General features: G+C 38.7%; 1 long non-coding RNA gene and 1 pseudogene across 1 annotated transcript; one reads left to right on the forward strand and one right to left on the reverse strand.

Annotated features, from left to right (window-relative positions):
• The window catches only part of LOC137040150 (zinc finger protein 420-like), a 38,332-nt pseudogene that overhangs the window by 12,224 nt on the left and 2,726 nt on the right, over positions 1–23,382 (reverse strand).
• Positions 11,075–13,286, forward strand: LOC137040172 (uncharacterized). Its single transcript, XR_010897868.1, has 3 exons — positions 11,075–11,276; positions 11,365–11,467; positions 13,155–13,286. It is a non-coding gene; the product is annotated as an uncharacterized lncRNA (long non-coding RNA).

A 23,382-nucleotide genomic window follows, 5' to 3' on the forward strand; every position in this document is an offset into this window, starting at 1 on the left:
AGAATCTTGGAGTACCTAAATGAAAAATACTGTGACCCACAAATTCAGGCTCTGCTGGACATAGCATCTACTGTAGATCCACGTTTTAAGATGAGTTACACCGCTGAAGAGAACAAACCACCAATATAAGCCAGACTGAAATCCGAGATGACGACTATGGCAGTGACGGTAATAAATTGTTTTTAAAAAAAGTTGGTGATTTATATAGTGGTTTGATGTTCCTAAATGTGTTTTTGTCTATTTTTATGTGTAGATGCCTCCGCCAGAGCCACCAGAAATAAACCCTGAGGAGGATGCTGAAGCTGGATGTGCTCCAAAGACAAAGATGACATTAGGAAGCTACTTTAAAACTGCTGAACAAGCCTTGCCACCTAACAACCAGGAACTAAGTGTAGCTTGTGAGCTGCAGACTTACTTACAGTCATGCAACCTGGAGAGTGAGGGAAACCCTCTAAAATGGTGGAAGGAAAATGAAAAGGTTTCAAAAGTGGCTTTCAAAAGTGGCAAAGAAATACTTGTGCATACCAGCCACAAGTTCTTGTTTTTACTTGCTTGCGGTCCTCCCTAAAGCCAGATCATGTTGACAGGCTTGTGTTTCTAGCCAAAAACCTGTAACATGTATGCACAAACACATACATGTAGGCCTATCATAGAAGAAAAAAAAAAGAATAATTCGTTTTTCACATTGGAGTTTTATTCTAATTTTATTTTATTTCCATTTGGCTTGTAAAAGAGACCCACATTCATTTTTACCTGAGTTCTATAAAAAATGTCTGACGTTTCGGTTTCAATGCAGTGACTTACAGTATTTATGTTTTCAGCCCTACACCGACTTGAGGGCGAGTAATTAATGAAATAATTTTCATTTTTGTGTGAACTAGCCCTACAACAGTAGTACGGCCAGGATATTATCATTTGAAAGTTGTTGTTACAGCCCTCAACTGATGTTGATGTTGACATGTTTTGGCCTGAAACTCCACCCTCCAGCTATCTACCAAACACGAAGTCAGTCGTGGTTCTGCATCTGGGTTGCCAGATCTGCTCTAGTTACCACAGCTGCAGCTACAAATGTTCCTGCTGGATCCTGCAGCCTATCTGGCAACCTCGAGTCGATACACTGCTCTAGTACTTTGAAAGTGATTGCAGTACCAGTTTTGGCCACAACCTTACATACATTTCCTTTAGAGTCTGACGAGGTCATTTTTGTTAAAGGGGGGGTGAAACACTCAGTTTCAGTCAGTGTCATGTCAATCTTGAGTACCTACAGAGTAGCATTGCATCCTGCATATCTCCGAAAAGTCTTTATTTTTTTTATAATTATATAAGAAAGATGCGCTGTTCCGAGTCTTTCCGAAAAAAGCCGAGCGGGTGGGGGCGTGTCATGTGAGCGGAGCTAAATAATGACATGTGCAGCAGCGCGCTGCTATTGTGTTTGAGTCGAGTGCGTCATCCCTAACAGCGGGAAAAAAACTTTATTCAAAATAAAAATATGGCTTTTAATCAGATACAGCCATACATCTATGATCCGGAATCAGACCCAGAGGCGGCAGTTGAACAGGAGCAGCAGCAAAAACGACTAGAGCAGGACGTCTCTATACACTACGGTACAAGTTATACACTAACTATATAATATGCTTAGCGACTTGTGTTATTACATATTTATACTTGAATTATATCGTCGTATTTTTGTCTTTGAAGGTGTACATGTGGGAAGTGCAGTTGTGCACGTGTGTTTGTGTGTTTACGCGTGGTTTGTGTAGACAGTAAGCGGACCGGTTTTGCACAGCAGGATTAGTTAGTGTTTACATAGAAAGACACGGAATAGTAGCGCATTTGAATGAAGAAGCGTGCTTATTTAGTTCAACATATTTCCCCACTCTTTGTGTATTGTTGTTTGGAGTGCTTTTACAATACACAAACATAAAGTTACACATATAGTGGCCAGCTAAACAAATGTACACGCACTACTTGATGAGCATAGGCAAAAACACAGACATTTGAAGCACTCTTACTCACAGCCTGCGGTTCTAACGTTAGGACCTTTATCGTTGGGACTGCTCCATCCTTCAGCATTAGGCGATCGGGAAAATCCTGTGTCGAGCTGGGCCTTGTTTATGAAACAGTCGGCACCGAAATGCAGCGAACAGATATAAACATTCGCGCAACTCAGTTGCTGATCCGGAAAAGCAAATTACATCCACTGTTGCCTTAACGCGGGGTTTTGGGGGAATCTGTGCAGGACTGTCTTGGTCTGGCAACCAAAAACGCACTTTTTTGGTGACATTGTTATGTTTAGCACATTGTTATGTTACCTGTTTAGCATCCTACAAGCCAGCGCTTTGATGGGCGTAGCCTGTTGCTTTCGCTCTCTCCCTCTCTCTCTCTCACGCGCTTCCGGTAGAATTGTCCGTAAGGCCCTTACAAGGAAATTCCGCCCCCATTAACGTCAAAGGGGACGCATGATCTCAAAAAACTTGCCGAAACTTATGACTAACCGGAAGTAGTATTTTTGACAAAGAAATACTCCCATCAAACGTCCACCTTAACTTTTGAAACTTTGTCTATGTTTAGTATGGGATTCCAAGTCTTTAACAGTGTAAAAAGATCAGTATGCATGAAACAGCATTTCACCCCCCCTTTAATGTGTCTCTTTGGTTCACTCCACATTTCATAATATCAGTCCAGTATTACCATAAAGAATATATAAGTATTAAAGAGACGGTTTCTAGGCCCTCACCTAGATATTGTTGATAAAACATTTTGCACTAGTGTAGTTTGTTGTTGCTTGATTTTTTTGTGGCATTTATTATGTATAAGCCTATATTTTATAATTTTTTGGTGTTTTAGTATGTTTATTTTTGCATGTTTTATGCATTTAATTTTTTTTTGTTTGGTAATCTAGTTCTATATTTGTTTCTTTGGCCTTTATTTGCACTTGCAGTTGTGCTTCCACTGGTGTTTAAAGATGTCATTGGTGTTTCGGTTGCATCTCCATCATCATTCTGTGTCTAAAAAGCACCCTATACATTTATGTAAAATGTTTAAAGTGTAAAAATGACGTAGTATTTCTTGTGAAGAGTTTATTGTAATTTCTTTATGCCTTTAAAATTATTATTATTTTTGAAATGAGACGTTATGGCTGACAATTGCGACCCCTGGAGGTAACTTAGAATATTCACTTGCAAATGTTTCTTAGGGAAATGCACAACATATATAACTAAACTAATGTATAAAAACAAATATTGAACAAAACTTTCCCTGATAGGGCTTTGTAGAATCAGCACACAATAAATCTGGACAATAAATGATGTTGAAAAAAATAAGTAACATAGACAAGAATTGCTTGAATATATAAATGAAGTAATAAATATGCAAACAAATAAGATTTCTCTCTTTATTGACATACAATATATAAAGCATCTACAAAGAAGAGAAGCAAATAAGCATAAAGTTGAAAAGCTACATGATTGTATCTTACATCTGCATTTGGTAAATATTTCACAAGTATCAGAGTAACTGTACATTTTAAGCACAGCAAAGTTTTAAAGACTCTTCTTCAGCTTCCTGCTAAACATGCGTGGAACAAGAACATATTTAAAATACAACATCATTTTGGAATTATAAAAACATCATAAAAAGGTTGTTCTTTTAGACTTAAAACCAACAGTCTTGCAAATGAACGTTGTTAACAGTACTTTACTGTTTATTTGTCCTGATTTATATGGAAGAGCTAGTTATTGCTGAACATGTTATTGGGACACATTTGATGAGGGGGCAGCATTGCATTTAAAATGGCTGGATCTGAAGATGAATTCAAATCATGATATCATGATTTCAGACATTTGTTTTTTGTATGTAATGTAAGTTGAATGAGTGAAACTCTTGCTACATGGAATGCAGTGATACGGTTTCTCTCCAGTGTGGATCCTCTGGTGTATTTTCAGGTTTCCTAACTTAATGAACCTTTTGGTCACAGTGTGAACACATGTAAGGTTTTTCTCCAGTGTGAATTCTCTGGTGCAGCTTCAGTTCAGTATTTGTAATAAAGGTATTTCCACAATCACAGCACATATGATTCTTCACAACGCTGTCTTTTTGAGCCCGATCTCACGAAAATGCGTATAAATAGTAGCCTACGCGTGTGAAATCTCATGGAATGGATACGCCAAAATGAGTTTTGCCGTGCATATGGTACGCGGTTTTTCGCGTGCATACGAGACGCACTTTATGGCGTATTATACGTACAAACCCCCCCCCCCCCACCCCACCCTAATCCTACCCAAGAGCGTCATATGCACGCGAAAAACTGCGTAGCATTTGCACGCCAAAACTAATTTTGGGGTATCTATTCCACGAGATTTCACACTCGTACTATTGATACACATTACCATGAGATCGTGTTGGTCTTTTTTGTTGTCGTTTTAAGTAACTTAGCTCACTAAAACGGTTTCCACACAATGAACACATGTGAGTCATCTCCTTTGTATGAATTTTATGAAATTTTGAAATGCCTGTCTAAAACTCTTCCCACACTGTTCACATATGTGCGTAAGACCTTTTCGCGTGAAACTGTTCCCACATTGATCACATGTGTACAGCTTTTCTCCAGTGTGATTTTCAAGTGTTCATTGAGGGTTTTTGTGTAAAACTCTTTCCGCACTGATCACGTGTACGGCTTCCCTCCAGTGTATATTTTCACATGTTCCTTCAGGTGTTCTTTTCGTTTGAAACTGTTCCCGCACTGTTTACATATGTGGCTTCTCTCCAGTGTGGATCCTCTCATGTTTTTTCCATGATGATGAATAACTAAAAGTCTTGTCACAGTATGAACATTTGTAAGGTGTTTCTCCATGTTGAGTTATCTGGTGCCGCTTCAGTTCAATATATGTAATAAAGGTCTTCCCACAATCAAAGCACATATGATTCTTTACAGCACTGTGTCTTTGCTGGTGTTCTTTAAAAACATTCAGTGCACAAAAACTTTTTCCACACAAAGAACACACGTGAGGTTTCTGCTTTGTATGTAATTTCATGTGGATCTTAAAGCAATTTGCCCAAATAAATGTTTTACCGCACTGATCACAGTTAAATGGTCTTTCTCCAGAATGAGAATACAGATGTGATTTAAGATTATTTTTACTGGTGAAACTCTTCTCACACTGATCACATGCGTACGGCTTCTCTCCGGTGTGGATTCTCAAGTGTTCGTTGAGGGATTTTTTAAATGTGAAACTCTTCCCACACTGACCACATGTGTGCAGCTTCTCTCCAGTGTGGATTATCATGTGTTTCTCCACATATTGTTTTTGTTTAAAATTCTTCCCACATTGATCACATGAGTACGGCTTCTCTCCAGTGTGGATTTTCATGTGGTTCCTAAGGGATTCTTTTAGTCTGAATTTTTTCCCACACTGATCACATCCCAGCCAACACGTGTATGTGGGGCCCACATGGGTTAAACATGGGTTACAGGGGTACAGAGTGGGCATGGGCTCAAAATGGGCATCTTATCTGGGGCCCACTTGGGTGAACTAAGTAGGTCCCACATGGGCAAACCCAGCTGGGCTCCACATGTGGGACCTAGTTGGTTCACCAATGGGAAATGAGTACATGGGTTGAAAATGGGCTACACAGCTAATTAATTTTTACCAAAAAGACAAGTGCAAACACAGTCAATTCCAAAGGTTGATTACATGGGTAGATAGCACACAAATATGCAACCTTGAAATAGTTATTTTATTTTCACACTTTAACGCAATGTGACTTCAATCTAATCAAAATCTAAAAATTCCAACACAATTGCAATTTTACCTAATTTTCAACCATGAATGAATGTCACGATGGCCTATTACCGAAAGTCTCCTCCAAAGGCTGAATGTTCTCTCTAAATGTGCACTCGTGGCCGGGAACCACAGAACATTTTTTCTATATATATTATTTTTTAAACATAAGTCTATACATTTTCTTTTCTTTTTTTTTTTGAAATGCAAGTTTTTTGTAGATAAATGTAACAAGTCATTGTTGTCCATTGTAATTTGTTTGTAATGTATAGGCCTAAGTTAAATTCTATAGTTAAAGTTCTATAGCCTACATTAGTTATTTTTGTAAAGCAAGTTATTTGTAAACTAACCAGAGTAATACTATACATTGTTTATTTTTGATATGTAACTTGAAGTGTGTTACTGTGTTTTATTTTTGTGAAAAAAATAAATAAAAGAGAAGTGGTTGTTCTGTACATTGTTTATTTTTTAATGCAATTTCTAATTTGTACATTAAACTAATTCTTCTACACATATATTTTCTGGTCAAATTAAAATGTGTAGATTAAAATACTTTGGTCTATACATTACATAAAGTAGGCTACTTTTTACTACTATTTATACAGTATAATTTAGGTTTAACATCAGAAAGAACACAAATTTAAATTAACAGATAAAACAGAAGACAACATTTGTATGTAGGCTACACTTTCATTAAGCTGAGTGGGAGACCATGCTGGTCCGGGATGGGCTGCACAATAGAGACCCTGGCTCAGCCAGAGGGACATCATCCGAGTTGTGTCCACTGTCTTCATGTTTGCTGGACTGAATCAGTCGATGCCATGTCATAAAAAGTACAACGCATTTGAATAATCAAAAAAAAAAAAAAAAAAAAAAAAAAATGGTAAATGGTAAATGGACTGCATTTATATAGCGCTTTTATCCAAAGCGCTTTACATTTTTGCCTCACATTCATCCATTCACACACCGACGGCGATGTCAGCCATGTAAGGCGACATCCAGCTGGGGTTGGGTGTCTTGCTCATGGACACCTCGACACTTGGTCAGGTGGAACCGGGGATCGAACCACCAACCTTCTGGTTTGTAGACAACCTACATGAACCACTGAGCCACTGCCGCCCAAAAAAGAAGTAGGCTAGGCTACTTCAATAAAGTCTTGGACGTAATATATAAATGTGAAAATGTATTGTAACGGTTACATTTAACATAAGAAATAATATGTTAACTAAACCATAGGTTAGGCTTTATGACCTAACCATAGGTTAGGTCATTGTCTGGTCTCCTGATGTCGCAGGCTTTGAAGCATGTTAAAATCCGCTCAAAATTCATAAAAAGCTAATAAAAAAATCTATTTAAAAAAAACACTATTTTGCCTCCATTTCTCCTTTTAAAATCCCTTCACAAACCTGCTGTCAGTGGTCACACACCTGCTATAGGTCATTTAATGACGCTTGGTTCAGTGTTGCCAAGTCTGGAATTTGGCTACTTTTACACTATTATTGCTGTGGAATGTTTGTTGCCTGTAGTCCACAGGTTTGAGTTGGCTTTACCCTAGCAATATTTCTATCTCCCATCCGCCGCGTTTTGGCGCATTTTGGCCGTGATTCCGCAACTTTTTATTTGCAATTGGAGGGGTTTTGTTGTGGAGACCTGGCAACCCTGTATCTCGGCCGGTTTGGCTTTCGAAGCGCGCACATTGTCACAGCTTCTGTCACTTTGCTGAAAGACAGGATTTCTTGCTGACTGCCAGTGGATTCAAGGTAAGAACAAACAATTTCTAAACTGAAATGTTAATTAAAGTGCATTGTTTTCAAAGCATAAGGTTAACCATAGCTTTTTTTAAAGTTAATTTTAGTTAGACATCACTAAATCGTGGCATTTTCCGGCGCCATGACCAAACGATAAGCATAACTGTACCCTATTATAAAAATAATCATATTTTCTTATAATTAGTAGTATACAAACGGTGAATTATTACAAATAGTTTGGAGACTTCAGCATTTAAATTGTAGGCTACCACTGTTTTCCGATATAAATACCTCAACGGTAGTAATTTCTTAGTTTGTGTAAAGTGTGCACATCAAACTCCCAGAATGAAAGCAGGACTTATTTATATTTCCAATGTAATTATGAGACAAGCGTGCCTGTCTATGTGCTTCTTTTCCTTTTTTATTTAGTGTTAATTTAAATAACAAATGCACAAAAGATTACCAATATAGAAGTTTTTTTTTTTTTTTTTTTTTTTTTTTTTGCTGTGAGAGGCGCCTTTTTTAAATGGTTTTCTGTTAGCAGTGAGCGTTTTGCGGGCTGTTTATGCGCCTCGGGCGGCTCGCGTTTATGAAGGAGCGCATGAACCAAAAAAAAAAACACCTCTAAGCAGCAAAGCGTCCGACGTCATCTCGTTTTTTAACACTCAATAATACTGTTCCAAATAATGTACAATGGCTTCTGAAGGATTTGGTAATACTTGAGTCATAGTAGTAGGATCTTCACTTAATAATTAATTAGGCTATATGCATCATTCTAATTATTAATCTGAATGGAGTACTTCTCAAAGAGGTATGACATTTTTTTGTCATTGATTAGCTAATAATTAATTGAACTGAAAACAATAGAAAAAAAGGAAATCAGTAATTGGTTTTGTAAGAAATTAGGGGTATTTTCCCCAAATATAAATCTCAAATTTCTCCTGAGTACCACCAGCCCTGCACAGTTTGTATGTCTCCCTCATCTATCACACCTGATTCAAATCATGAGCTCATTAGCAGAGACTGCAAAACCTGAAATGGGTGTGTCAGATATAGGGAGACATTCCAAATGTGCAGGGCTGGTGGTACGCCAAGACAAAAAAAAACTACATAAAAATTCAGAAAAATCATAGTGTTTTTTGCCTTGGTTTTCCTGTTCCCTACACCCTAGTTGAAGACACAAAAAAGCTCTTAAATTGCAAAGTTTGGGCAGGCTGTGTGCTTATGATGCAGGAAGATGATATTAAAATGGTGTTGTTCTTTGAACAGTACATAAAATATGTTTTAAACAATATGATTTCTCTATGTTCTTCCAGGTGAGGTGTATTTATAATGCAAACAGGTTTATCTGACGTATGCAAATCTACATCAGTTTGCAGTCGGGTGTTCTTACAAAACATACAAATAGTTATTGTGACTATACAAATGATTTTGCCTAAATTAAAATTGACTGTTTGAAAGTCATAAGGTGTTCTTTCTTACAGATTGTAATGGAGCATTCTCAGAGAACAAAGAGAAGGAAAATAGCTGCAAAAGTTGCTGAACATTTTCGTTTCGTTTCACAACATGAATTTGAACAACCACTGGATTTTAATTTGGAATCTGCCTATGATGAACCATTAGATGATTCTGTCTATTATGATTGTGTCGAGCATGTAACAGACAATGTAGTGAATGAATATTCCACAGACATTTTTTATGATGCTTTGGACAATGATATATTTTATGATAATTTTGAAAATGGGATGGCTGATGATACCAGTGACTTTGACCTGGACTCTGAATGTTCTGATTCAGACACACTAGATGACACAAATGGTCTTGCAGAGTGGGCTGCAGAATATAATATATCTCAAAATGCGTTGTCTGCTCTTCTGAAAATTCTCAGACTAAAAGGCCTCAATGTGCCATTGGATGCTAGAACCCTAATGTCCACAGACCGTAAGTGTGATGCCAAAAATGTTGCTGGAGGGTCATACTATCATTTTGGAATTAAGAATTCAGTTCTGGCAGAATTGGCATCTTTAGATTTTGATCTGAGAGACCTGACAGACACTCTCACTCTTAGAGTTAATATTGATGGTCTGCCTTTATACCGCAGCAGCAATATAAGTTTGTGGCCTATTTTGGGTAGGATTAAGGAGATCCCAAATTCAAATGTTTTTACGATTGGCTTATACTCAGGTGTGACAAAACCATCAAATGTGCAAGAGTATTTAAATGAATTTATTCAAGATGTTAAAGTTGTTGTACAGGAGGGTATTCAGTATAATGATGTGCATTTCGCAGTTGCTGCTCCTGATGCATTCATATGTGATGCTCCAGCACGTGCGTTCCTCAAATGTGTGAAGGGTCACACTGGGTATTACGCATGTGAGCGCTGCACACAAAAAGGTGTCCATGTAAATAGGAGAATGTCTTTTCCTGAGTTGTCTGCAGAGCTAAGGACTGATCAGACATTTAGGGAAATGGGTTATGAAGAGCACCAAGGTGGAGTTTCACCCCTGTCTGAGTTAGGTGTAGGGTTAGTCTCAAGTTTTGTGCTTGATTATATGCACCTTGTGTGTTTGGGTGTGATGCGCCAGTTGATTTATCTCTGGTTAAAAGGGCCTCTGAAATGCAGGCAGTCAGTTCAAAATCTCACTGCAATTTCAGCATTCATGGCTTCTGTCAGGCAGTATTTACCGAGGAATTTTGCTAGGAAACCAAGGTCTCTCTTAGAAATAAGTATGTGGAAAGCAACTGAATTAAGACAGTTTTTGCTTTACACAGGTCCTGTTGTCCTACTTAAAAATATACCCAATTCAATGTATAGAAACTTTATACTTTTGTCTGTATCAATAAGAATACTTCTTAGCCCTGATTTGTGTACTGAAAACTGTGACTATGCAGAAGATATTTTGAATATTTTTGTCCAAGAGTTTAGCTTGATTTACGGCCTTGAATTTGTTGGATACAACATACATTCTTTGATACACATTGCCCAAGATGCACGGAACTTTGGTCCTTTGGATAACATTTCCTGCTTCCCATTTGAAACATATTTAGGTAAACTTAAAAACATCGTACGGAGACCCCAAAATCCTGTGCAGCAAATTGTCAGGCGCATCCATGAGAAGCAGAGAGTGGCAAAACAGAAGAAAATAACTATTTCCTCTCCTCTCAAACAGCTACATTTCTCTGGACCAGTAACTGAAGAACTTGGAACATGCCAGCAGTACAGGCAGTACAATGATGGACAGACATTCATTTCTTGCTGTAAAGGCGATAACTGTTTTTCCATAGGGGGAAGGATTGTCATTGTGAGAAATATTTTGCTTTCTTGTAAAACTATCAAGGTAATCTGTCACTTCTTTGAAACCTATGAATCTTTTTTCAGCTACCCAATTGACTCGGCATGCCTTGGAATTCACGTTGTTTCAAACTTATCCAAAGACTTGCATGTGGTATCGGTTGAGGAATTAAGGAGGAAAATAGTGCTATTGCCATTTAAATCTGGATATGTGGCATTGCCACAGCTGCACTAGCTGGGTTGTTTTAATTTTTTCCAGCATGCTACCATTTGCGGTTGTGGATTTTTTGGATGGTGGAGGTGTAGCTATTGTACCCTGCAAGTGGTTTACTGGACCAGAGGAAGATGCTTGTTACTGGCCACCTGGACGAGTCAATATCAGCAAGGCAGTAAAGGATGAACTTGTTCCAAACCCTGACTGGCTACAGTTTAAAGTGCGCGTCTTGGGAAAAGCAGGTAATTCTACTGATAAGTCGCATTCCGAAAGCATGTTTCTGAAATTGTAGTAACTATTTTTATTGGTAAATGTCAATGTCTATCACAGGAAACTATGCCCAAGCCACAGCAAAGCTTTTCAAATCTGAGGCAACCTCTGACTTGCAGACCGAGTCTGATTCAAGTATGGGAAAAGGGAAGCGCAAAAAAAGGTATGACTATATTTATTGGATACATTGATTTTAAAAGAAACACTTGTTCTTGATTAGGATTATTACTTAACAACTCAAATTTTTCATTACCTTTTCTGTTTAATGCGGTTACAAATATTTAAAGGTGTCATGAACTGGCTTTAAAAAAAATTTATACTGTTTTCTGAGGTCAACTAATGACGTTTGTGTGGTTTTTACATTAAAAAACATCATAACTAATCAGCAATAGGCTATTTTCTACACTGGTTTTGAGACTCTCTCCTGAACGCTGGGTTTTGATGGGCGTGTCACTGGAGATTGGAAGTAAACGCGCACGGCTAGGATTGGAGAAGATTTGCACATTTAATGAGCTTCAGCTCCGTCAGTTCAGTTCACATGAGGGATTGTTTTGAAAGCGGCACCGGAATGATTCTCTCACAGGGCTCATAAACGTCTTTATCTAACAAACATAATGATTTCTCATCCACCCGCGATTGATTGGAATATTATTTTTGTTTTACATGGCACACACGATCTGTGGATATAAGCGTGAACAAACATACACACACGTGCGCACGCGCCCAGATCAAGAAAATATGCATTCGTTTTGGTAGCCCATCTGGAAAACACACATCCTCGGGACTACTATTACATATAAAAAAGACATTTTACTCACACAAGTTTGTTGCAACATTCCTGTCAGATCCAATTTGGAAGAAACAGCATTGTGTTTTAATCTCAATATGTCTGCAAAACCTGAGACTAGTTTACAAACAATACTGCAGTGAAATGAAGCGAACACGCAAACGGTCTTCCCCACGTGAGCTGGAACTTCATTAAAAATAAATGAAGTATTACACATTCCTAATATTACGATCCAATGGAATCTTATGCAGAGACTATTCTTCCACAATATCAACATAACAATCTTCTTCTGCATGTTTATTGCTGCTGACTAGCGTGATCTGATGAGTCGGTGGGCGGGGCTACTGAACTACACGTGCTTATTATTCTGTAGAGGCGGTGTTTCGCCACTAGATGATGTCAGGATGAAGCACACGATTGTTTTCTGGGCCTGGTGTCTATAAAAGCTTTTCTTTGACTAACAAGGACGTTTGCAGCTCTAAAATGTACAGGATAATCTTATATTACCATGACCTTTTATATATCAAAAGCTCAAGGGAAAGTTATTTTCACAATTTATCACCCCTTTAACACAATCAGCTCAGCCTCTGAATTTTCTTTTTAGGCTTGAACAAACAATAACACACATAATTGTACAAAAATGGCCATTTTGTAGAGTATTTTAAAATAACGTCTTAAATAAACTAAAAGAGTTGTAAGAAAATTAAATGCGTGTCAGATCCGCATTATGTTCGGCAGTGGCAGATCTTCAAGTCAGCAGCCTAATAAACCAGATGCTGTGATTCCATCATTAAAATTAATCAATTTTAGCCAGGTAAAGGGCACTTCACCAGGTAGGAAAATCACTTCCTGTGACTGAATAACATCAGTAATTTTAATACGATTCGATGTATAATTAATTAATTCAGTGAAGTCAATGAAGTGCTTCTTTAATGCTGAGAGTGTAACATTAAAGTACTGTTTTCATATTTCATTATTATTCATTATCCTACATTGCACATACAGCTATAATTTGAAACTTGTAGAAGTACTTAATTATGCTCTACATTTTGTGCATTTCAAGGCCAGTCTGTATGTCAAGCTCTGATGAGGAACTCGATGGTGCTGGGAATGATCATCCATCCAGTGTGCATTTACCTGCCCCAGTTCCAGACAACCTCCAACCGCAGGCTCTCCCCTTACTCAAGACCCGTCCGTTTATTCAGCTCCCTCCATCTTCAAGTCCTTTAACGGCTGTTACTCCAGACCGCACCAGGACAGTTCTGCAAGTTGCCAGTTCTTCATTTACAGATCTGCATTTACCTCCCCCAGTGCCAGAGAACCTCCAACTGCAGGCTCTCCACTCACTTAAGACCCGTCTGTTTATTCAGCCCCCTCCACCTTCAACTCCTTTAACGGGTGTTACTCCAGATCGCACCAGGACAGTTCTGCAAGGTGCCAGTTCTTCATTTAGAGATGGCATGTTTGCACGTCTCCTAACCCTACTGGAGGACATCAAGGAGACACAGAGGGTTCATGGGAGGATGATACAATCCCTCCTCACACAACATGATTCAACTACTGTTGCAGTACTTCCAGAGGGTATCGTTTTCCCTCTGAAGACGATCACTGATGTTGATGCGATGGAGCAAAAATTGACAGACCCCACCTTCCACAAACACATGGTATGTCCTAACAGGACAAATTTGCAGGTTAACAGGCTTAATATTAACATTTTTGCACGTACATTACTGTGCAAAAGTCTTAGGCCACCGCACCAGCTTGTTATTTTATCAAAGTTTCAATGACCATCTATATTTATTTTTTCATTAAGATACAAACAGAAAGTACAGGTAAAAAAAAAAAAAAATTATATAAATGCCACTATATGGCTATATATAGAACACAATAGCTTTTTGTCAACACTACTAGCAGAAATTGAAAAAAACACTACTAGCAGAAATGCAGCCCCAAACCAGGTATGGACATCTCATTGCTCAACAGTAAGGTGAGGTGGCACTAAAAACTTGCCACTTTAGCCTATATAAAAGCTGGTTTTCTATCAGCTTTTTAATACTGCCTATACATTTCCTGTATCTTCAGGTTTCATTTGTAAATATATATGGTCATTATACTCTTTTCTAAAGCAACAAATTTAATAGTGGCCTAAGACATTTGTACTGTAGCCTTTTTGCTACAGAGGTAGAATTTTTTGCAGCACAGGCAACACAATTGTAGTACAATTATAAAACAAAAACTGTTAAAGAGGTAACTGCATAGGAATTATGAGAGTGTTCCCTAGGAATTGGAAGAAATAGTGTTGTGTATTAACTTGATACACAGTACACGCAATAGATCACTACTTCCGCTGTAAAATAGTACAACATTGATTTAAAGGGTTAGTTCAACCAAAAATGAAAATTCTGTCAAATTCCTCCCTCTCGTGTCCTTCTAAACCCGTTAGACCTCCGTTCAACACAAATTAAGATATTTCTGATTATATCTGAGAGCTCTCTGACCCTTCCATAAGCAACAACGTCATTGCAACTTTCAAGGTCCAGAAAGGAAGTAAAAACATTGTTTAAATAGGCTAGTCGATGTGACAGTGGTTCAACCTTAATGTTAAGAAGGGACGAAAATACTTTAGAGCGCAAAAACCAAATAAAAATAATAGTAATCCAGCGGGTTTAGAATGACATGAGGGTACATAACTAAATTTTGGGGTAATTAACCCTTTAACGCAATGGTTCTCAAACCTGTCCTGGGGACCCCTCACCACTGCACATTTTGTATATTTCCTTCATCAGACACACCCAATTCAAGTTTTGCAGTCTCTATTAATGAGCTGATGAGTTGAATCAGGTGTTAGATGAAGGCGACATACAAATTGTGCACTGGTGGGGGGTCCCTAGGACAGGTTTGAGAACCACTGCTTTAACCTATGGCTGCACGATTTGGGGGGGAATGTATTTGTGATTATTCAGGTTATTTTGTTTTGTGTTTTCTGCCTCATAATGATAATCTTGATTTCCCTTAGGTTGCCGTGGTGGCAGATATTGGAGGGAGTACTGTGGATGAAGCCACAAAAAGAATGATGGCCTTCCTTTTAGACAACCCATTATCAAGGGAGTACAATTTTGTTGGTCGCCATGGAAAGCGAGAGTTTCGGGGGCTCAAACTGTTTGAGGTTGTGTATGGTATGTTTACTCTTTGTTGAATAGTTTGTACCACATTCATGTGCAAACAGAGGTTAGACTTGAGTTGTTCTTCACAAATCAGTGCAAGTAATTGTCCATACTTGGACCGAGAATACCTCAAATTATGAGAATATAGACCAGGCATACTGCCAATTTCACTGATAACTAACTGTTAATTATTGGTATAGTGATCAAAACGTAAGTTTTCTTACAAATAAATAATACAGTTCAAACATAATTAAACACAGGTGAACTAATACAAGTTAAGTATTATTAATATAATAAGATTAAATAGTTAAGCATAAATAGTTAAGCATAGATAAATACAATAGAACAAAAGTTACAAATTCAGTTAGGTCTAACAGTACGCTGTCAAAAAAAAAAAAAAAGTACAAAATTGTACCTTTTAAGGTACAAGTGGACGTCACTGGGTTTTTTTTGTACCTCTAAGTCAGGTATAGGTAAGTTCAGCCCTTAGAGATTTGATGTCCTCCAGAGTTTAGCTCAATCCCTTCTAAGCCACCATAGTGTAAAACGTGTGGCTCCTAGCATGCATTGCAGCATTAAGTATGTCACCATTGTTGAGATTCATATGCTGATTCTTGATATAAATGTGCGTCTAAATGTTTCCCCCTTAGAATGTTTTTAAAAATCAAAATTCAGAATGTCAGATGTATTATTGGTGAATATTATGTGTTATTTTTGGTATTAAGTGATGTTTAGTCAAACATTATTCTTTATGATAATTTTTAATGGCTTATTTTGTTTTGAACAATTATGTGTTTTGTTTACACTGTAACAAAACCACAAACTCACCTAAAATTCCAAGTCAAACTGCCTGCCTAAATGAAACACTGATCACCATAATGGTGACCAAACTTTTTTAATAAAACATCAACATCTAGACCTGTTAATTCTCAATAAGAGCTTCTATAGATGTGTTTCAGGCTTGGAACTCTGCAGGACAGCGACTCACTAGGACCGAACTGAGGAAAACAATGGTATAATTGTACCCTAAAGACTAATTGTGTACCTTTAAAGGTACAGTTATTTGTTTTGTTCCCCAAGGAACAAAATTTTACCTCCACTGTACCTTGTTTCTGAGAGTGTAGAATTCAGGAACAGAAATGTAATAAATGCAAAATAAGACCATAGTGTTTACTGTATAAATTGGATATTGATGAATCTATGTTAAAGCTGTGTTTTGTTGTTTTATTAAAATTAATGGCATAGCACCAAGTATTTATTGGCTGCTGTGACTTTAAGACATAATGCTTTTATCCAAAATAATGAAATCCATTTCTCAACTGTTTACATTTACTTTAGACATAACCGACTGTGTTTACAAGAAAACTTGCCGAGATGGGTATAACTATTTATGATTAAATCATGACACAAATTTAGTTTTTGGGTAAACCATCCCTTTAAATATTGCCCTGTGCCCTTGTTTCTGTGTTTGATTGGTATATAATAAACCTTTGGAGCAAAAATGTTGCTCTTGTCACTTTTGTAAAAATCCACAGAAACCATTTGTGTATAGCAGATATTATATCTGATACCATTATTTTATTTCCTGAAAAATGTCAAAGTGCAGATAACTCCTTTTTGTTGGAATTTAATCTCACTTTAATGCTCTTTATATATTTTACAGGAAGCTTGAAAAAAAATGTGCTTACAAACTCTATTACCAGAAGAGACGCAGAAAAGGCAGTGTCAAAGTGGCTAATCGGTGCCAGGGACAGGGGAGGACACCGCACTGTGAGGGCACGTGGTGGACGGCAAGATGGGTAAATAATTTAAGACTTGCTTGGTTTTAAATGGTAATAAAAACTATAAAAAGATAAGAATGATAGTGCATATCAATACAAATTCAAAATTGTTTTACCATTTGAGTGCTGTTACATACAGTGCAGATGAGGGACGTTGATTTTACTGATCTTTTTTTTTTCAATTATATATCACTCATAAATGATTAAATAAAAAAAAAGAATAGTAGCTATTAAGATTGATGTGATTTGGAATACCTGATAAAAAAATATGATCAGAAAATCAACGTGCCTGAAAATCTGCACGCAGTGTAGAGCGACCGTAACTTGCTACAGTGACTTGTCCTGGAATCTGTCAGCTCTGCATACCCACTTTAGGTCTTGCATAATCTCAGGTCTTCTATAATAAGCTGATAAGATGAATCAGATGTATTAGATGAGAAAGACATACAAAGGCTGCATCTGACAACTTATGCAGCTGACTCGTTGCCTCTCCGACCTATCAGCCAACGACTTAACAGGCAGCGCTTAGATAGTAAGGTACCTCACAAAACTGATTTCGGACAGACTTATGAGGCAGCACAATGGTTTAATGATCTACAACAAAACAGAAAGAGCATTGGTAACAGCATGTATTTTCTACAATACTAATTTCTCATCAAAATTACTTCAAAAGTGGTAAAAGTTGGTCAAAATGTACTGTTTTGCGCAGCCAGTATGTTCAGTGCTGAGGGTATTTCAGGACAGATTTACAAACTTCTGATCTAGACCAACTTCATGTGGGGTACCAAAAGGCTTTAAGTGTGAAAAGGGGAATAAAAAAAGTGGAACAATGGTTGATTTAATTTATTTTGTCTTTTCAAAGGGTTGTTGGGAGGCCGACGACAGAGGAGTGAGGAGCTGCACTGTTTTTTTTTTTGTTTTTTTGTTTTTTTGTTTGTGAAATACATTATTTTTGAGTGTTCAGATATGCAGTTTATGTCAAATTAAGTTTGTCAGGAGCTTCATTTTAATGTATACATTTTTTATTGTTGATATTTTTGTGTTATAAAGTTATAAATGTTATAATAGTCATATTTGAATTGTTCCTAATAAACCTTGATTAATAACGTAAAGCATAAACTGGTTTCAGTTCATTGAATACCTTTAACATTTGAATGTAGTTTAGTGGATTACATGTAATTACGGGGTTTACTGTAAAATAAGGTAACCCAAACAGAAAATGTGCAAGCCCATATATATATACCCGTTGTGGCCCATAAGAGCCCAACATTACACCTATCTGGGTCCCGTCATCAGCCCATATGGGCAGACCCATGTAGGCCCCAAATGGGTGCTACCTGGGTTACCCATATGGGCCTAGTATGAGCCCATCAAGAAACCCATCTTCAACCCATCTGGGCTAACCCATGTAAGCCCCGAATGGGTTCTACCTGGGTCACCCATATGGGCCCGGTATGAGCCCATCAAGATACCCACCATCAACCCTTCTGGGCAAACCCATGTGGGGCCTCCATGGAAACTGAGGACAAAATTAGCTGGGTCCCAGTTGGGTAGCCCAGGTGGGCCCCAGATATCAGCCCATGTGCAACCCCTTTGGGCCCCACATGGGTGTGTTGGCTGGGATGAGTACGGCTTCTCTCCGGTGTGGATTTTCATGTGTACCTGAAGGTTTTGGTTTTGGCTGAAACTCTTCCCACACTGATCACATGAGAACGGCTTCTCTCCAGTATGAATTCTCATGTGCGTCTGAAGGTTTTTTTTTTGTGTGAAACTATTCCCGCATTGATCACATGTGAAAGGTTTCTCTCCACTGTGAACTCTCATGTGAACTTTAAGATTTTGTTTACCTGGGAAACTCTTTCCACACTGAGAGCATTTGAAAGATTTGTTGGATCTTCTCTTGAGTAAAAGATTTCTTTCAGTTTGTGAGCGACTCAAAGATTTCTTTCCAGATTTGACATGTTTCTCTTCCGCTTCACTCAGTTCTTCACTTTCTTCATTCTCCTCCAAGTCTGAAAGTAAAAAGCTTAAATGTTTAGTAAATCATAACAAATAAAAATGAAATGTGAAGGGAAAGGACATGAAACCTGGAAAAGTGAACCCTGATCTAAAAGCAGAAAGTTGATAGATTATTGTATGGTATTGAATGCAACCATCTACTCTGTTAAAGTGACCATGAAACATAACTTCTGAAGCAATATTTTTTGAATATAATAAGCATATTTTGCTCATAATTTATGATAAATCAAGTTTTCAGGAACTTTTTCTTATCGGATATACCTTATTATTTGACCGATTGAAACCTGTAACGTCACTATGAATCATGTGGCAAGGAAGCAGAGCAGGTTCACTAAGCAGACGCAGTTAACAGTTTCCCAAAATAATCTGACAGCATCACAGATTTACTGATATTTTACAATATGCGAGCATTCAAATTAAGAGTATCTTGTTCATTCTTATTGAAATATGTCAATTATTTCATACCGTGATTTAAATGCATCTAGCTCCACTGTGCCATGTGAATGTGTGTTGGCTGAGTTATCCCATTTATTCTGCTGCACTGTCATTTTGTCTTTAATGTTCTTAGTGTGCAATTTCATGACTGATAAGCTTATCAGAGGTTTATCAAATACACACGGTTACCAGCAATGCGCTAACTGCGTCATCTTGTGAGCATTCGTAGAATGACTGTTCAGTTTATTTGCTTAGAAATTATATTAAAATTAGCTTGTAAAGTAGACCTTTTCCCCCTCGTCTGCTTTATCTCAAACCTGTGTGCAAGGACAGCATTGATCAATAAAGAAGACTTTTCTTTGTTCCACAAATGTAAAACCAGATAGGTGGAGGGCGGAGCTTCAGGCCAAAACATCAACATCAGTTGAGGGCTGCAACAGCAACTTTTAAATCACAATATCCTGGCCGGACTACTGTTGTCAGTGATATAAGTATTTGAAATGAACATGATTTCTTAATGTCTAGTGACATATCAGGGCCATTTTATGATTAATTGAAATACATTCCTTACAAACAGTTCCTTTATGTGACAGTATAGAAATATATCAATGTTGCAAAAGCTTCATATTTCAGATAAATAGGCCTACTGTTCTTTTGAACTTTCAATTCATTAAATAATCCTGAAAAAAAACCTACACTGATAGTTGAGTGATCAGTGGTTGAGTGATGGCGCCGCTGTGTATGGCTTGCCGTCCTCTTCTGTTGAGTTTATCGTTGTTTATTTTATCCATATTATTTGCAATTCAAAATGTGTCGTCGCTGCTGGTTTATGATCGCCTGACACTGTTAAAGATCCGGGACTCCGTGAACAATTTGCCCGTTCACGGCGTCAATGAATCAAAGTCGCCGCCACCTCTCCTAGCATCTATCCCGGCCTATCTACGGTGGTCTATCTTTCCGTTACCACGGAATAAACGCTACAAGAGACGCGGAAAGAGAGGAGGAGTCCTCGTTTACTTCAAAGCTTACCTGGCTTCCTCCGGTGAACATGATCCTCGCCGTTCACGGAACAGATTACCATCGAATCACGGCATGTTTTACTACTGCCGCTCTCTGGATTACTCCCACCGCTGGCTCACGCCTGCTATCCCCGATGTCAGCGGCTCGCTTCCGCGTTGCCGGCCTGTCAGGCTTCAGAGACGGGGCTGTGTGCTGGAGCACCTCCGCCCGCTCAACCGCGCTGCGCTGCAGTCTGAGAGCTGCACAGCAGTACGTTTGGCTCTCCTAAACACCCGATCACTCACAAATAAGACTTTTATTCTGAACGACTTCATCTCCACAAACGATCTGGATTTTCTTCTGCTGACTGAGACCTGGCTGAAACCAGGTGACAACAGTGCTTTCACTGAGCTCCTCCCTCCTGGCTATTTCTTCCTCAGCACACCGCGAGCATCTGGCCGCGGTGGTGGTCTGGCCTCTGTATTCAAGCACACATATAACTGTCGCATAATTCCATCAAATAACTTCAGTAGTTTTGAGCTGCAACTATTTCTTATTGAGTTAGGGTCTCCTGTTCTATGTGCAGTTGTCTATCGTCCACCACAATTTAATAAGGCTTTTATTCAAGAATTTTCTGAGCTCCTAGCTGAGCTCATGCCGAATTATGACGATCTATTGATTTGTGGTGATTTTAACATTCATGTCTGCTGCCCATCTAACCCAATGGCAAGGGAGTTTCTAAGCCTTCTTGACTCTTTTAATTTAATACAATCAGTTAATGGTCCCACACATCACTTAGGACACACTCTTGACCTCATTATCTCCCATGGTCTCCCTGTGTCCCTCAGTAGGATATGCCATACTTCCATCTCAGACCACTTTCCTATTTTATTTGATTTTGTAACCCCTCTCAGAACCAGGTCTATTACTCCTGCCTGTCGCCGCCGTGTCATTACTCCATCCACGGCTGGGCAATTTACAGCTGCTTTCATGAACACTAGCTTATATACCCAGGTTGATCAGGCCTCTCCGCTATGTCCGGATGACCTGATTTCCATTTTTTATTCTTCCTGTTCAGAGATTTTGGATTCTATTGCACCTTTTAGGCGTAAACCCGCCAGCACTGCACCGGAACCCTGGCTAAATGACACCACCCGCACCTTTAGGCGCTGCTGCAGACAGGCCGAACGCAGGTGGAGGAAAGATAGATTGCATGTGTCACTGGATATACTAAAAGACAGTTTGGCAAGCTACCAAAAGGCTGTTAAAGAGGCCAAACGCCAATATCTGTCGAACATTATTTCCACCAGCTGCAATCGTCCAAGGACTTTATTTAACACAATACAGTCTGTTATTAATCCACCTTGCAATGTCTTGAGCAAGGTGTCAGAATCCATCTGTGAAAACTTTTTGAATTATTTTGTTGAGAAAGTATCCTCTGTTAGGCAGAATATGAACAGTACTTTTTACACCAATGCTGTCCCTCCTGTTGTCTCACCTGCAGTGTTTGAACGATTTGAACCGGTGTCTTTATCACGCCTTTCTGAGGTGGTACAGGGGTTGTCGCCCACCAACTGCCCCCTCGATATTGTTCCAACCAAGGTGCTCAAACAGGTCTTTGATACTGTTGGACCGTGCGTCCTCTCGCTCATTAACAGCTGCCTCAGCTCAGGGACTGTCCCAACTGTCTTCAAGCACGCAGTGGTCAGACCACTTTTAAAAAAACCCAACCTGGATCCCGACATTTTGTCTAATTTTAGACCTGTCTCACATTTACCATTTTTATCAAAGGTCCTAGAAAAAGTTGTGCTATCACAGTTACAGCCTTTTTTAGAAAATAACTCAATTTTAGAAAAGTTTCAGTCTGGTTTTAGGTCACGACATAGCACTGAGTCTGCGCTGCTGAAAGTCCACAACGACATCCTTCTATCCCTTGATGCTAAAAGATCTGTGCTGTTGGTGATGCTGGATCTAACAGCAGCTTTCGACACTGTGGACCATTCAGTACTTATCGCCCGCCTTGCTCAACAGGTCGGCCTCACGGGTTCAGTCCTGCAGTGGTTTCGCTCCTACTTGAACAACAGGAGCTTTTCAGTTATGATCAATGAATTTTCGTCATCCACTGCTCCTCTGTCCTCTGGAGTGCCACAAGGATCCATTCTTGGCCCTGTTCTATTTTCACTGTACATGTTGCCTCTTGGTTCCATTATTGCCAAGCACAATCTGTCTTTCCACCTATATGCAGACGACCTCCAGGTCTATATGCCTGTGCTTCCAAATGATGGTTCAGCTCTAGACTCCTTGCATAGTTGCCTATCTGAGATTAAACTATGGCTTTCACGAAACTTTCTTCATCTGAATGAGAGTAAAACGGAATACATTATTTTTGGTTCCCCTATTTTACACCACGATTTATCATCAAGCACAACCCCTCAAGTTAGTGAGGCAATAAAGAATCTGGGGGTGATCTTTGACAGAGATCTGAATTTTAACAAACAAATTAACTCTGTAGTAAAAGCAAGCTTTTTCCAGCTGCGACTTTTAGCCAAAGTAAAGCCTTTTCTGTGCCGCAGTGATCTGGAAAAGGCAATTCATGCTTTTATCAGCTCACGCATTGATTACTGTAACGCACTCTACATTGGCATCACACAGTCTTCACTCCATCGTCTCCAACTGGTACAGAATGCAGCTGCTCGTCTTCTAACCGGTACATCTAGACACAGCCATATTAGTCCAGTTCTCTGTTCTCTCCACTGGCTCCCGGTTAGGTACCGTGTTGATTTTAAAATTTTAATGTTTGCCTTTAAAGCTCTTAATGGCCTTGCGCCACCTTATTTATCAGAGATTTTAAGTGTCCACCGTCCAAACAGAGCCCTCCGGTCGGCTGACCAGA

The sequence above is a fragment of the Pseudorasbora parva genome, chromosome 14 (assembly GCF_024679245.1).
Source record: "Pseudorasbora parva isolate DD20220531a chromosome 14, ASM2467924v1, whole genome shotgun sequence".
NCBI lineage: Eukaryota > Metazoa > Chordata > Actinopteri > Cypriniformes > Gobionidae > Pseudorasbora > Pseudorasbora parva.